The 17453-nt window shown below is 47.4% G+C and overlaps 1 protein-coding gene across 13 annotated transcripts in view; it reads right to left on the minus strand.

Annotated features, from left to right (window-relative positions):
* KIF1A (kinesin family member 1A) overlaps positions 1–17453 on the minus strand; it is a 376457-nt gene that overhangs the window by 227296 nt on the left and 131708 nt on the right. The gene's annotated exons all lie outside the window — the stretch shown is intronic.

Genomic DNA, 17453 nt, shown 5'->3' on the forward strand with positions numbered 1-17453 from the left:
TGCATGGTGGGGACGGGGTGTTCTCTAAGGTCACAGTGAAGAGATGGTGCAGTGACTGTGGCAGTAACATGGGGTGACAGTGATGCTATGATAATGTGACAGTAACATGGGGTGACAGTGATGCTATGATAATGTGACAGTAACATGGGGTGACAGTGATGCTATGATAATGTGACAGTATAATGGGGTGACAGTGATGCTATCATAATGTGACAGTAACATGGGGTGACAGTGATGCTATGATAATGTGACAGTAACATGGGGTGACAGTGATGCTATGATAATGTGACAGTAACATGGGGTGGTAGTGATGCTATGATAATGTGACAGTAACATGGGGTGACAGTGATGCTATGATAATGTGACAGTAACATGGGGTGACAGTGATGCTATGATAATGTGACAGTAACATGGGGTGACAGTGATGCTATGATAATGTGACAGTAACATGGGGTGACAGTGATGGGTAATGGGTATTCCCTGTGAATACTATCGCTAGTGCCGTGCTGTGTAACCTGTGTGGCTTTCAGGAACCTAAGTCTCCGCTGCGGAGCCTGGGGAACATGCATATATTACGATCTCTTGGTGCAACGCCTCCACCTGGGAGGGATCCCAACGGAGTGGGAAAAGGCCCTCACAGGAAATAATCACATTAAGCGAACAGTGGCAGAACAGAACTGGCTTTATTGCATATAAAGTGGTTAACAACAAATAACAGGTGTCCCTCCCTTGAGGGGACACTAAATACGGCATTTGGCAACACGCCTTCCCTTACACCGGGTGATCCCACCCCGTGTCCATAACCCTACACAATCTGTCCCCACCCTTGGAGGGAGAAAACATATATGACTGCGCAGTCACTAGTCCCGTAAGAGTAATAAGCAATAACGTTGGTGCACTTGCTGAACGGAGTTACCTGCAGTGCTCGGGCCTGCAACAGAACTTCACAAAGGATCGGTGGACGGAAGAACACCAAAACCACCATCCGGGGCGATCCCACCCGAAAGACCTCTGCAACGGCAGCAATGGTATAGGCCCAAACCTCTGGCGGTAGGCGCAGCGTCGGCTGAGTCTATTCTGGACTTTCTGTATAGTAAGGGGCAATGTCCCTGACTGGGGCCGGTCCCTACAATACTCAGCTGTATTGACTTAGGACTATCTGGGGCCTAAGGGGCTGCTGGCCTAGTGCAGAGAGTCACTGACTCCTGCACGCTACCTCCTTCCCTTAGCTGCTCCCGACACCAACTGAACTGCGTATCACAATCCCACGCATGTATCTATTTCCCTTGCAGGGAGACGCTCCAGCCGTATTGGCTTACTGGCGTCATGTGGGGCGCTCCTGATACTCATGGGAGATGTAGTCCCTTACTGTGAGCCCTGCTCCTCGCGCGCGTCTCCTGCGCATGCCCAACTCTGCCGAGCAATAATAGCGACGCCCTGCACTTCGAGCCGCCGGGACCTTAACAACGCGACCGCGGCCTTAGCAACGGCCCGCACGTGTTCCCGGCAACGGCTGTAAGTGCAAGGGGGGATCATGACTACATCCTCCCCCTGGCAAAAATCCCAACGCCCTCGCTTGGGACACAACTCCATATAACCATGTACAAAAGTTATATAATGAAAATAGCACAACGTTGTTATATAATAAAAAAAAACTTCAACAACCAATGGCGATATTACTTATCCTCTTTAGATCAAATTGCTCAACTCAGTGAACATATTTATGACGGAGGTTAGCTTGGCTTTAGCTTGCTGCTGAGATTCATAGTGAGGTGCCCCTAATGAATCATACGCCACTCTAATGGGAGGACGTCTCGCTCGCTGACTTTTGCGAGTTTCGGTCTCCATGTCTTCATCTTGAGAGATATCATCGGAGGCTTGAGGCCTAGATTCTCTGGCAGCAGGTGGATCAGTTTGAGGAAAGTCTTTCTGTACTTGAACATTGTCTCTCTGTATTTGAGCATTGTCTTTTTGTGGCACAAAACTCGGGGTGTTAGGATCTAACGATTGATTACGTGATGAACTCTCTGCAGATGGTGGTTGAACCGCAGGCCCATTACCCGTGGTTCCTTCAGGAGGTGCCCACAAATCTCAGTTGGAGGTTCCCTCCAAAGGGTCCTGAATTAGTTCTTCTGTGGTCTCTGAATTCCCATTAGACTCTTCCTTCTCATTGTCATCTACTAATGTTTCTGGCTCAACTTCTTCTAGTTGCGGTATAGGTAACAGATGATTTCGGTGCCAGACCTTGACTCTGCCATTCGCGTCACGTATGCGATAGACAGGGAGACCCGGCATTTGGGATTCCACATGGAAGGGTCCCTCTCTCCAGCGATCGGCTAATTTGTGCTTGCCAGGGATCCCTAAATTCCGCAGCAGAACGGCATCTCTCGGTTGAAGTTCTCTGTACCGTACTTTATAATCGTACCTCCTTTTGTTACTGGCGTTCAATCTGGCGGTAGCTCTTTCTGCTAACTGATAAGCCTGGTGTAGACTGTCCTGAAGTCTTTGTACATACTTATAATGAGCCATATTTGGTACCCCATCGGTAGATACCCACAGGCGAATATCAATTGGCAATCTGGCTTCTCGTCCAAACATCATAAAGTATGGTGTGTAGCCGGTGGATTCGTGGCGAGTGCAATTGTAGGCATGGGCCAAAGCCTCCACATGCTTGCTCCACTTTGGGAATCCTTCAGTGTGCCCATCATATCTAGCAATGTCCGATTTAAATCTTTCCGGGAGTGCATCTCCCTCAGGATGATAAGGGGTAGTTCTTAATTTCTGAATATTCAACAGAGCCAATAATTCTTTGATCAACTTGCTGTCAAAGTCTCGTCCCTGATCCGAATGCATCCTGTTGGGCAGGCCATAATGCACGAAATAGTTCTCCCAGAGCATTTTAGCCACCGTGGTATCTTTCTGATCTTTGGTGGGAAAAGCTTGCGCGGATCGCGTGTAATGATCTGTCACTACTAGTACATTAGAGAGGGGGGGGGGGGGGAGTGGAGAGAGGAAAATCCTTCTCAGCTAGGAATTATACCTTTAAAGAGAGGTGCTACCTGGGATAACAAGCATATGTATACAAAGAAGAGGGAAAGATCCCAAAAACGGTGCATTCTACTCTACTCATTCAAAATAACAAATTATTTATTAACATATAAACATAGAAAATAGTTAAAACCTATGGAGGTGTGCTATGGGAAATCCTAAGTATGGGTTCCTCAGTTAGTCAAATGTCACAGGTATGATAACCTAGTATAGCCAATCATGCACACCACAACAGTATATACAATAACTAAGCTAGGTCCCCGTGGGGTTGCAGCTTGGATAGGAGGTAATCCTGTAAATTGAGACAATGTATGCTAATATCTAGCAACTATAGCTGAAACTGTAAAGTGTGGCAATATCATCATAATGTGTCTGTGTGTAATGATGAGTGACACTTTAACCTGCACATGAGATCTTGGGATGATGTCAGCGTGACGTCAGGTGTGCGACAGATGCATAGGTGTCTGATCGAGTCAGCCGCAACAAACAGATACAGTTAAACTAAGATGTGGGTCACAGATGTGGATCCCACTAGCTAGAAAGAGCAGCTTTGAGGTCTGTATATCCTGGCAGAAACACTGCTTACAAACGGGAGACAGCTGAGTCACATGTCGGCATAGAGTGTCTGCTTAACGTACAGACACCACAGGTCAATAAGTAAGTAGATCCAGCCGTGTATATCCCCAGGTGGATCAGCACACAGATCACTGGGATGTGTTTGATGCTGGGTTTTTGCTAAGATCTCATGTGCAGGTTAAAGTGTCACTCATCATTACACACACACACATTATGATGATATTGCCACACTTTACAGTTTCAGCTATAGTTGCTAGATATTAGCATACATTGTCTCAATTTACAGGATTACCTCCTATCCAAGCTGCAACCCCACGGGGACCTAGCTTAGTTATTGTATATACTGTTTTGGTGTGCATGATTGGCTATACTAGGTTATCATACCTGTGCCATTTGACTAACTGAGGAACCCATACTTAGGATTTCCCATAGCACACCTCCATAGGTTTTAACTATTTTCTATGTTTATGATATGTTAATAAATAATTTGTTATTTTGAATGAGTAGAGTAGAGTGCACCGTTTTTGGGACCTTTCCCTCTTCTTTGTATACACTACTAGTACATTCCCTATACCCTTCGAATCAGGCTTGATACACAGAAAGTCCATGCAGACCACATCCATAGGGCCAGAGCTTTTGAGATAGCCCACTGGGGCAGCACGAGTGGGCAGAGTCTCTGTGAATGCATCGCAAACAATTTCAGCAATGTTGTTCAATGGACTCCCTCATTTTGGGCCAGAAGAACCTGTCTCGTACTAAACCCAGAGTCTTATCCACCCCCAAATGTCCATGATCATCATGTAGTGATCGTAAAACTAGGCCTTGCAGTTGGCAGGGTAGGAAGAGTTGTCGACGATCCGGATGATTGTGAAATTGAACAACCCGATAAAGGAGCCCTTTATCAATCTCGAATTTGTCCCATTCTCGCATAAGAAGGCCCACCTCAGTGGAAGGAGCTCGTTTCACTAAGGAGGGATCATTGTGCCGTAGTGCCTCTCGGACAGCCACAGCCGTCGGATCACATGTCTGTGCTTTTACCAATTCCTGCCAAGTGAGGATAACGTTTTGAGTTATGCCCATGCCATCAGGGTGACAGTAAGCCTTTGGGAGGCCTTGGGGTTGAGACCCTAAAGAATCCACGACCCTTAGCTCTGAGACTGCCACTCTATTATTTACAATAGCTGCCGTGGAACACATGGCTCGCATCCCTGGCCCCGGGATTTCTTCCCAAGGCCCGTCCTCTGAAATCTCGTCTAACCCCGGTCTTCTAGAGAGTGCATCGGCCCTTATATTGAGGGGTCCCGGTTTTTATCGTAAAGAAAGCCGGTACGTGGCGAGGGTGGCCAGCCATCTATGACCGGCCGCATCTAATTTAGCGGTTGTCTGTACATAGGTCATGGGGTTGTTATCCGTTCTGACCTCGAAGGTAACTCCGTAGAGATAGTCATGTAACTTTTCAGATATAGCCCATTTGAGAGCAAGAAACTCCAATTTATGAACAGGATAATTCTTTTCACTGGGGGTCAAACTTCTACTGGCATAGGCCACAGGTCGCAATCCAGTTGGATACTTCTGATGTAGTACGGCTCCCAGTCCATTAAAGCTGGCATCTACGTGCAGGATGTAAGGCTTCTCAGGGTTAGCATAAGCCAGGACTGGAGCTTCCGTTAAACTCTTTTTAAGCCCCGAAGGGTGTTCTCGGAGTATTCTTCTTCTGGCTGGATTTTTCTGGATATACTTTCAGCAAGTCGTTTAGCACGGCCGCTTGCTTTGAATATCCCTCTACAAACCGCCGATAGTACCCACAAAACCCGAGAAAGGACCTCAGTTCCATTACATTCTCGGGTCTCGGCCAATTCACCACCGCTTCTACTTTGGCCGGGTCAGTGGCCACTCCATCTGCCGATACGATATGGCCCACATAAGTGACCGAAGTTCGACAGAACCGACACTTGACTAGAGAGAGTTTCAATCCTTCTTGACCCAATCGATCCAATACCTTCATCAGCCGTGTCTCGTGTTCTTCAAGGGTGGCCCCGAACACAATTATATCGTCTAAGTATACCAGACATTCACGAGGACACATGTCGCCAATCGTCTTCTCCATAAGCCGTTGAAAAGTAGCGGGGGCGCCACAGATACCTTGGGGCATCCGGGTGAATTGATAGAAACCCAACGGACAGACAAACACCGTCTTTTCCTGATCAGCTGGGCTCATGGGTACTTGGTAATACCCCAACCGAAGGTCCAACACGCTAAACCATTTGCGTGGTAACGTGTATTGGTCCGGCACCGTACGTTTATTCAGAGTTCTGTAGTCCACACACAAGCGTACAGACCCATTCTTCTTACGGACCACCACAATCGGCGAGGCATAAGGGCTTCGAGAGTCGACCACTATGCCGGAGGCTTCCATTTCGTGCAGGACACCTCGCACATCGTCTACATCTCGAGGTGCTATACGTCGAGACCTTTCTCTGAACGGAGTCTCATCATTTAGGCGGATGGTGTGCTGAGCGCTTCTACTGCATCCCACATCCATATCGCTCGTAGAAAACACTCCTCGTCTCTCTCTCAACTGATCACATAGCCTCTCTTTCCATTCCTCTTCCAGGGGAGACTCTCCAAAATCAAATTGGAGGTCCTCAGTCTCCTTCCTCACACAGTCGGCATGGACGGTTGCTGTAGCGTCTACAGGATCCACCAGGTACACTCTACCCAACCGTTGCCCTCGTTCCAGTGACACCGTATGAAGCGACATGTTCTGTATGATCACCGCAATTTTCCTAGGGATTCTAGATGACCACTCTCGTACTTCAGGTATCATACGATATCCCCAATGGAGTTCAGCTTCGGGAAGGGTTTCTAGCGAAAAATATCGATCCTGTTTATACCGTTGAGGGTACGCGATCAGGGCCGTCACACGCTGTACTCCCCCTGGCAGAATCTTCAGTAACAGGCAACATCTACTAATGTTTCTGGCTCAACTTCTTCTAGTTGCGGTATAGGTAACAGATGATTTCGGTGCCAGACCTTGACTCTGCCATTCGCGTCACGTATGCGATAGACAGGGAGACCCGGCATTTGGGATTCCACATGGAAGGGTCCCTCTCTCCAGCGATCGGCTAATTTGTGCTTGCCAGGGATCCCTAAATTCCGCAGCAGAACGGCATCTCTCGGTTGAAGTTCTCTGTACCGTACTTTATAATCGTACCTCCTTTTGTTACTGGCGTTCAATCTGGCGGTAGCTCTTTCTGCTAACTGATAAGCCTGGTGTAGACTGTCCTGAAGTCTTTGTACATACTTATAATGAGCCATATTTGGTACCCCATCGGTAGATACCCACAGGCGAATATCAATTGGCAATCTGGCTTCTCGTCCAAACATCATAAAGTATGGTGTGTAGCCGGTGGATTCGTGGCGAGTGCAATTGTAGGCATGGGCCAAAGCCTCCACATGCTTGCTCCACTTTGGGAATCCTTCAGTGTGCCCATCATATCTAGCAATGTCCGATTTAAATCTTTCCGGGAGTGCATCTCCCTCAGGATGATAAGGGGTAGTTCTTAATTTCTGAATATTCAACAGAGCCAATAATTCTTTGATCAACTTGCTGTCAAAGTCTCGTCCCTGATCCGAATGCATCCTGTTGGGCAGGCCATAATGCACGAAATAGTTCTCCCAGAGCATTTTAGCCACCGTGGTATCTTTCTGATCTTTGGTGGGAAAAGCTTGCGCGGATCGCGTGTAATGATCTGTCACTACTAGTACATTAGAGAGGGGGGGGGGGGGGAGTGGAGAGAGGAAAATCCTTCTCAGCTAGGAATTATACCTTTAAAGAGAGGTGCTACCTGGGATAACAAGCATATGTATACAAAGAAGAGGGAAAGATCCCAAAAACGGTGCATTCTACTCTACTCATTCAAAATAACAAATTATTTATTAACATATAAACATAGAAAATAGTTAAAACCTATGGAGGTGTGCTATGGGAAATCCTAAGTATGGGTTCCTCAGTTAGTCAAATGTCACAGGTATGATAACCTAGTATAGCCAATCATGCACACCACAACAGTATATACAATAACTAAGCTAGGTCCCCGTGGGGTTGCAGCTTGGATAGGAGGTAATCCTGTAAATTGAGACAATGTATGCTAATATCTAGCAACTATAGCTGAAACTGTAAAGTGTGGCAATATCATCATAATGTGTCTGTGTGTAATGATGAGTGACACTTTAACCTGCACATGAGATCTTGGGATGATGTCAGCGTGACGTCAGGTGTGCGACAGATGCATAGGTGTCTGATCGAGTCAGCCGCAACAAACAGATACAGTTAAACTAAGATGTGGGTCACAGATGTGGATCCCACTAGCTAGAAAGAGCAGCTTTGAGGTCTGTATATCCTGGCAGAAACACTGCTTACAAACGGGAGACAGCTGAGTCACATGTCGGCATAGAGTGTCTGCTTAACGTACAGACACCACAGGTCAATAAGTAAGTAGATCCAGCCGTGTATATCCCCAGGTGGATCAGCACACAGATCACTGGGATGTGTTTGATGCTGGGTTTTTGCTAAGATCTCATGTGCAGGTTAAAGTGTCACTCATCATTACACACACACACATTATGATGATATTGCCACACTTTACAGTTTCAGCTATAGTTGCTAGATATTAGCATACATTGTCTCAATTTACAGGATTACCTCCTATCCAAGCTGCAACCCCACGGGGACCTAGCTTAGTTATTGTATATACTGTTTTGGTGTGCATGATTGGCTATACTAGGTTATCATACCTGTGCCATTTGACTAACTGAGGAACCCATACTTAGGATTTCCCATAGCACACCTCCATAGGTTTTAACTATTTTCTATGTTTATGATATGTTAATAAATAATTTGTTATTTTGAATGAGTAGAGTAGAGTGCACCGTTTTTGGGACCTTTCCCTCTTCTTTGTATACACTACTAGTACATTCCCTATACCCTTCGAATCAGGCTTGATACACAGAAAGTCCATGCAGACCACATCCATAGGGCCAGAGCTTTTGAGATAGCCCACTGGGGCAGCACGAGTGGGCAGAGTCTCTGTGAATGCATCGCAAACAATTTCAGCAATGTTGTTCAATGGACTCCCTCATTTTGGGCCAGAAGAACCTGTCTCGTACTAAACCCAGAGTCTTATCCACCCCCAAATGTCCATGATCATCATGTAGTGATCGTAAAACTAGGCCTTGCAGTTGGCAGGGTAGGAAGAGTTGTCGACGATCCGGATGATTGTGAAATTGAACAACCCGATAAAGGAGCCCTTTATCAATCTCGAATTTGTCCCATTCTCGCATAAGAAGGCCCACCTCAGTGGAAGGAGCTCGTTTCACTAAGGAGGGATCATTGTGCCGTAGTGCCTCTCGGACAGCCACAGCCGTCGGATCACATGTCTGTGCTTTTACCAATTCCTGCCAAGTGAGGATAACGTTTTGAGTTATGCCCATGCCATCAGGGTGACAGTAAGCCTTTGGGAGGCCTTGGGGTTGAGACCCTAAAGAATCCACGACCCTTAGCTCTGAGACTGCCACTCTATTATTTACAATAGCTGCCGTGGAACACATGGCTCGCATCCCTGGCCCCGGGATTTCTTCCCAAGGCCCGTCCTCTGAAATCTCGTCTAACCCCGGTCTTCTAGAGAGTGCATCGGCCCTTATATTGAGGGGTCCCGGTTTTTATCGTAAAGAAAGCCGGTACGTGGCGAGGGTGGCCAGCCATCTATGACCGGCCGCATCTAATTTAGCGGTTGTCTGTACATAGGTCATGGGGTTGTTATCCGTTCTGACCTCGAAGGTAACTCCGTAGAGATAGTCATGTAACTTTTCAGATATAGCCCATTTGAGAGCAAGAAACTCCAATTTATGAACAGGATAATTCTTTTCACTGGGGGTCAAACTTCTACTGGCATAGGCCACAGGTCGCAATCCAGTTGGATACTTCTGATGTAGTACGGCTCCCAGTCCATTAAAGCTGGCATCTACGTGCAGGATGTAAGGCTTCTCAGGGTTAGCATAAGCCAGGACTGGAGCTTCCGTTAAACTCTTTTTAAGCCCCGAAGGGTGTTCTCGGAGTATTCTTCTTCTGGCTGGATTTTTCTGGATATACTTTCAGCAAGTCGTTTAGCACGGCCGCTTGCTTTGAATATCCCTCTACAAACCGCCGATAGTACCCACAAAACCCGAGAAAGGACCTCAGTTCCATTACATTCTCGGGTCTCGGCCAATTCACCACCGCTTCTACTTTGGCCGGGTCAGTGGCCACTCCATCTGCCGATACGATATGGCCCACATAAGTGACCGAAGTTCGACAGAACCGACACTTGACTAGAGAGAGTTTCAATCCTTCTTGACCCAATCGATCCAATACCTTCATCAGCCGTGTCTCGTGTTCTTCAAGGGTGGCCCCGAACACAATTATATCGTCTAAGTATACCAGACATTCACGAGGACACATGTCGCCAATCGTCTTCTCCATAAGCCGTTGAAAAGTAGCGGGGGCGCCACAGATACCTTGGGGCATCCGGGTGAATTGATAGAAACCCAACGGACAGACAAACACCGTCTTTTCCTGATCAGCTGGGCTCATGGGTACTTGGTAATACCCCAACCGAAGGTCCAACACGCTAAACCATTTGCGTGGTAACGTGTATTGGTCCGGCACCGTACGTTTATTCAGAGTTCTGTAGTCCACACACAAGCGTACAGACCCATTCTTCTTACGGACCACCACAATCGGCGAGGCATAAGGGCTTCGAGAGTCGACCACTATGCCGGAGGCTTCCATTTCGTGCAGGACACCTCGCACATCGTCTACATCTCGAGGTGCTATACGTCGAGACCTTTCTCTGAACGGAGTCTCATCATTTAGGCGGATGGTGTGCTGAGCGCTTCTACTGCATCCCACATCCATATCGCTCGTAGAAAACACTCCTCGTCTCTCTCTCAACTGATCACATAGCCTCTCTTTCCATTCCTCTTCCAGGGGAGACTCTCCAAAATCAAATTGGAGGTCCTCAGTCTCCTTCCTCACACAGTCGGCATGGACGGTTGCTGTAGCGTCTACAGGATCCACCAGGTACACTCTACCCAACCGTTGCCCTCGTTCCAGTGACACCGTATGAAGCGACATGTTCTGTATGATCACCGCAATTTTCCTAGGGATTCTAGATGACCACTCTCGTACTTCAGGTATCATACGATATCCCCAATGGAGTTCAGCTTCGGGAAGGGTTTCTAGCGAAAAATATCGATCCTGTTTATACCGTTGAGGGTACGCGATCAGGGCCGTCACACGCTGTACTCCCCCTGGCAGAATCTTCAGTAACAGGCAAATATATCAAAAAGTGGCGCTCCAAAATTATAAACACAGATGTGAAAAAATGTGATACTTATACAAACATGAATTAATGCTGCTTAACCCAGTGTGGGGTCGTTCTCTCGATCCCGTGGACAGTGAAGAGGTGAAGATCATCAGGAAGCGCAATGTCATGTAAAAAACAGAAGAAAATTCCCTGATGGTGCAGTATTGTGATTGATATGTGATAAATATCAAGGTGCAGTGTGCTGGATACTCACAAGTGTTGAGTGAGCAATGTTCCCATAAAGGTTTCTTTATGTGTGTCAGCCCGTTGGACCGTCAGACAGGTAAGTGGAATGGTAAGTGCTGGAGACCTTAAGTGAATAATAAAACGGACATAGTGCAGACTGTACAAAATATCTTTAAAAGTAAGTATATGTGCAATACACTCACATGGTTTTAAAAGGTAACAAGCGTTTAGATCACACAGGTTGGATCTCAGCAATGAATGAGCTGTTCTCTGTCCCCCCTCTGCCTCGGCAGGCGTGCGTGTCACCGGTGCGTCTCACCCTAACCGGAAACCGGAAGTGACGTCATCTGCTCTGGGGGACGCCGATCCTGTGGGAGTTTTTCTCATCAGCCTCACTCTACGCGTTTCTCCGTATTGCGGTTTCTTCAGGAGAGACACTCCTGAAGAAACCGCAATACGGAGAAACGCGTAGAGTGAGGCTGATGAGAAAAACTCCCACAGGATCGGCGTCCCCCAGAGCAGATGACGTCACTTCCGGTTTCCGGTTAGGGTGAGACGCACCGGTGACACGCACGCCTGCCGAGGCAGAGGGGGGACAGAGAACAGCTCATTCATTGCTGAGATCCAACCTGTGTGATCTAAACGCTTGTTACCTTTTAAAACCATGTGAGTGTATTGCACATATACTTACTTTTAAAGATATTTTGTACAGTCTGCACTATGTCCGTTTTATTATTCACTTAAGGTCTCCAGCACTTACCATTCCACTTACCTGTCTGACGGTCCAACGGGCTGACACACATAAAGAAACCTTTATGGGAACATTGCTCACTCTACACTTGTGAGTATCCAGCACACTGCACCTTGATATTTATCACATATCAATCACAATACTGCACCATCAGGGAATTTTCTTCTGTTTTTTACATGACATTGCGCTTCCTGATGATCTTCACCTCTTCAGAATCTTCAGTAACCCTGGCTCTAGATTAGAGATATCGCCATACTCTTCTTCATATGCCACACGATAACATTATTCCCGTAGACCAGGGGCTTTGTCCAAGGAGTCCAACGGTAGTTCCCCGGCTTCTTTCAGGAAGGAGCGAATCACTGACCGTACTATGTCTGCATTGGTGCCCAGTATGATTGGGGCTCTTGGGTGTTCTCGAGCCTCAGGGTAGACCAGAGCTTCCACCAACATGGGATGCGACTTGTTAGTGTTCAGCTGGAGGATGTCTAACTTGACCGCCACTATTCCGTCGATGGGGTAATCATCTTTGCTCAGTCCCCACAAGGTCATCTTTTCGGTGGACTGCAAGGGCAGGTGGCTAAGGTGTTGATCATAAAATGGCCGATAGATAATGGTCACCTGGGACCCAGTATCCATCAATGCTGAAGAATAGATCCCTTCCACAACGATCCTGATTAGGGCAGTGGGTCCTACTCGACAGTAAACGCATGATGGCGGATTTTCTGTTGCGACAGCCTCTCTTGAATCTTCTGCGGCCCACTCGGTAAGGCCGAGGAAGAAGGGAGAGCTTGCTGTGCCCGTACCATGTAGGTCTTGCCAACCGTATAGGGTTTCCGAGGATTGGGGCAGAACCTGGAGATATGTCCATTTTCCCCACAGTTGTAGCAGTGTACGCCCTAATGGGATCTTGCCCGGCCTGAGAACCGAGGGGGCGATCGAGACATATCAGTGGCCTCTACATCTTTCTTGGTCCCCCTTTCTTTAGGTACAGGGGCTTCTTTCGTATCCTCCTTGCGACTGTCCTTGCCTTTCTTACGGGTGTGAAAATGCAGTTGGACTTCATGCTTCCGGATATACCGCATTAACTCCACATAGTTGGGTGGGGTGACGGAATCGAGGGCACCCCGCATCAACATTGCTGTAGTGTCCAGCGGGAGTGAACCCTTCAGTAACTGTTTGTATCTATGACTGTCCACTTCCGCAGCCACCACAATCTTTTTGGACAGAAGAGTCCTACAGACAGCTGGAGCTTGCGGGCGAACTCAGACAAGTCTTCTCCTTCCCTTTGTCGAAGAGCTTTGAATTTTGCCATCAGCTCATCTTTATCGTCTTCGCACACTAAGGACTGAGTGAGCATTTCTACTAACTCTAAGGCCGTCACCTCTCCTTCCACATCCCGCTGTGTCCGGACCAGTAGCGCAGCCGGGGGTCGTAGGCTCTCCACTAGCCGTTGCCGTTTGACGGCCTCGGAACATGACCATTCAGCTAATATCTGGACAGTATGGTCTTTCCAGGTTTCAAATCCGTCTTCTCTGGTAGGTGTCGGCAGGGTCCCGGAAAAGAGCTTTAATTTCCTGCAATGCTGCGGTTGAGAAGCGAGGGTTATTGTTTCAATAATTTGAAGCATAGTTAGGTTCGGGGGAAATCCCCCAGGGATGGGGCCACTGTCAGCCCCGAAATTTCCAGATGGAAGGGCTAGAGGATTGGTTAAGAGTTCATCCGGGACAGTGGACGACGGTGATTGTCTCTGAGCCCAACTAGTGGCTCCCTCAAATGCACTTGGGGAAAATGTCACTCGGGATGGGCGAGAAGCACGGGCAGGGGTACTTGAGATAGGCGCCATCGTCTGCCATGTGCTAATATGGTGTTCCTCCGCAACCAGTTCAGTAGGGAAAGAGCGGTTAGTGGTGAATATCTCTCTGATTTTGGGTAGAGCTGCAAATACTACTGAATAGCCTCCGGGCAGGGCCTCGGGGCCTTGTAAAGTCTGTGGCACATGGTCCCGAACTATCTCGCGCCCTGCCGTAAATAATATGGCACTCCATTCAAAGGTGTGGTCATATTCTCGTGGCCCTGCTCGCTCTAAAGTGTTAACACCCAGCAGTATCCCTAGTGAGACGCGTATTTTGCTCGCGGATGCTGTGAACGGAACGTTCCCTACAGCTACTACATGACTGGAGAGTTCGCTGACCTTGAAGGCCCACGCATGGACTTCCGGGCTGGACGGGGAGAACATAATGAGCAACTTGGGTAGTTATACACAATATTTTACTAGGCACCACAGGTATCTATCTCAGCAGCGCCTCCAAATGGAACGGGTATTACCTGTGAATACTATCGCTACTGCCGTGCTGTGTAACCTGTGTGGCTTTCAGGAACCTAAGTCTCCGCTGCGGAGCCTGGGGAACATGCATATATTACGATCTCTTGGTGCAATGCCTCCACCTGGGAGGGATCCCAACGAAGTGGGAAAAAGCCCTCACAGGAAATAATCACATTAAGCGAACAGTGGCAGAACAGAACTGGCTTTACTACATATAAAGTGGTTAACAACAAATAACAGGTGTCCCTCCCTTGAGGGGACACTAAATACGGCGTTTGGCAACACGCCTTCCCTTACACCGGGTGATCCCACCCCGTGTCCATAACCCTACACAATCTGTCCCCACCCTTGGAGGGAGAAAACATATATGACTGCGCAGTCACTAGTCCCGTAAGAGTAATAAGCAATAACGTTGGCGCACTTGCTGAACGGAGTTACCTGCCGAGCACTCCAGTGCTCGGGCCTGCAACAGAACTTCACAAAGGATCGGCGGACGGAAGAACACCAAAACCACCATCCGGGGCGATCCCACCCGAAAGGCCTCTGCAACGGCAGCAACGGTATAGGCCCAAACCTCTGGCGGTACGCGCAGCGTCGGCTGAGTCTATTCTGGACTTTCTGTATAGTAAGGGGCAATGTCCCTGACTGGGGCCGGTCCCTACAATACACAGCTGTAGTGACTTAGGACTATCTGGGGCCTAAGGGGCTGCTGGCCTAGTGCAGAGAGTCACTGACTCCTGCACGCTACCTCCTTCCCTTAGCTGCTCCCGACACCAACTGAACTGCGTATCACAATCCCACGCATGTATCTATTTCCCTTGCAGGGAGACGCTCCAGCCCTATTGGCTCACTGGCGTCACGTGGGGCGCTCCTGATACTCATGGGAGATGTAGTCCCTTACTGTGAGCCCTGTTCCTCGCGCGCGTCTCCTGCGCATGCGCAACTCTGCCGAGCAATAATAGCGGCGCCTTCGAGCCACCGGGACCTTAACAACGCGACCGCGTCCTTAGCATCGGCCCGCACGCGTACCCGGCAATGGCTGTAAGTGCAAGGGGGGAACCTGGCTACACTATGATAATGTGACAGTAACATGGGGTGACAGTGATGCTATGATAATGTGACAGTAACATGGGGTGACAGTGATGCTATGATAATGTGACAGTAACATGGGGTGACAGTGATGCTATGATAATGTTATAGTAACATGGGGTGACAGTGATGCTATGATAATGTGACAGTAACATGGGGTGACAGTGATGCTATGATAATGTGACAGTAACATGTGGTGACAGTGATGCTATGATAATGTGACAGTAACATGGGGTGACAGTGATGGTATGATAATGTGACAGTAACATGGGGTGACAGTGATGCTATGATAATGTGACAGTAACATGGGGTGACAGTGATGCTATGATAATGTGACAGTAACATGGGGTGACAGTGATGCTACAGTATCATAATGTGACAGTAACATGGGGTGACAGTGATGCTATGATAATGTGACAGTAACATGGGGTGACAGTGATGCTATGATAATGTGACAGTAACATGGGGTGACAGTGATGCTATGATAATGTGACAGTAACATGGGGTGACAGTGATGTTATGATAATGTGACAGTAATATGGGGTGACAGTGATGCTATGATAATGTGACAGTAACATGGGGTGACAGTGATGCTATGATAATGTGACAGTAACATGGGGTGACAGTGATGCTATGATAATGTGACAGTAACATGGGGTGACAGTGATGCTATGATAATGTGACAGTAACATGGGGTGACAGTGATGCTATGATAATGTGACAGTAACATGGGGTGACAGTGATGCTATGATAATGTGACAGTAACATGGGGTGACAGTGATGCTATGATAATGTGACAGTAACATGGGGTGACAGTGATGCTATGATAATGTTATAGTAACATGGGGTGACAGTGATGCTATGATAATGTGACAGTAACATGGGGTGACAGTGATGCTATGATAATGTGACAGTAACATGTGGTGACAGTGATGCTATGATAATGTGACAGTAACATGGGGTGACAGTGATGGTATGATAACGTGACAGTAACATGGGGTGACAGTGATGCTATGATAATGTGACAGTAACATGGCGTGACAGTGATGGTATGATAATGTGACAGTAACATGGGGTGACAGTGATGCTATGATAATGTGACAGTAACATGGGGTGACAGTGATGCTATGATAATGTGACAGTAACATGGGGTGACAGTGATGCTATCATAATGTGACAGTAACATGGGGTGACAGTGATGCTATGATAATGTGACAGTAACATGGGGTGACAGTGATGCTATGATAATGTGACAGTAACATGGGGTGACAGTGATGCTATGATAATGTGACAGTAACATGGGGTGACAGTGATGTTATGATAATGTGACAGTAATATGGGGTGACAGTGATGCTATGATAATGTGACAGTAACATGGGGTGACAGTGATGCTATGATAATGTGACAGTAACATGGGGTGACAGTGATGCTATGATAATGTGACAGTAACATGGGGTGACAGTGATGCTATGATAATGTGACAGTAACATGGGGTGACAGTGATGCTATGATAATGTGACAGTAACATGGGGTGACAGTGATGCTATGATAATGTGACAGTAACATGGGGTGACAGTGATGCTATGATTATGTGACAGTAACATGGGGTGACAGTGATGCTATCATAATGTGACAGTAACATGGGGTGACAGTGATGCTATGATAATGTGACAGTAACATGGGGTGACAGTGATGCTATGATAATGTGACAGTAACATGGGGTGACAGTGATGCTATGATAATGTGACAGTAACATGGGGTGACAGTGATGCTATGATAATGTGAATGTACATGGGGTGACAGTAATGCTATGATAATGTGACAGTAACATGGGGTGACAGTGATGCTATGATAATGTGACAGTAACATGGGGTGACAGTGATGGTATGATAATGTGACAGTAACATGGGTTGACAGTGATGCTATGATAATGTGACAGTAACATGGGGTGACAGTGATGCTATGATAATGTGACAGTAACATGGGGTGACAGTGATGCTATCATAATGTGACAGTAACATGGGGTGACAGTGATGCTATGATAATGTGACAGTAACATGGGGTGACAGTGATG

Source organism: Ascaphus truei, chromosome 14 (genome assembly GCF_040206685.1).
Source record: "Ascaphus truei isolate aAscTru1 chromosome 14, aAscTru1.hap1, whole genome shotgun sequence".
Lineage (NCBI taxonomy): Eukaryota > Metazoa > Chordata > Amphibia > Anura > Ascaphidae > Ascaphus > Ascaphus truei.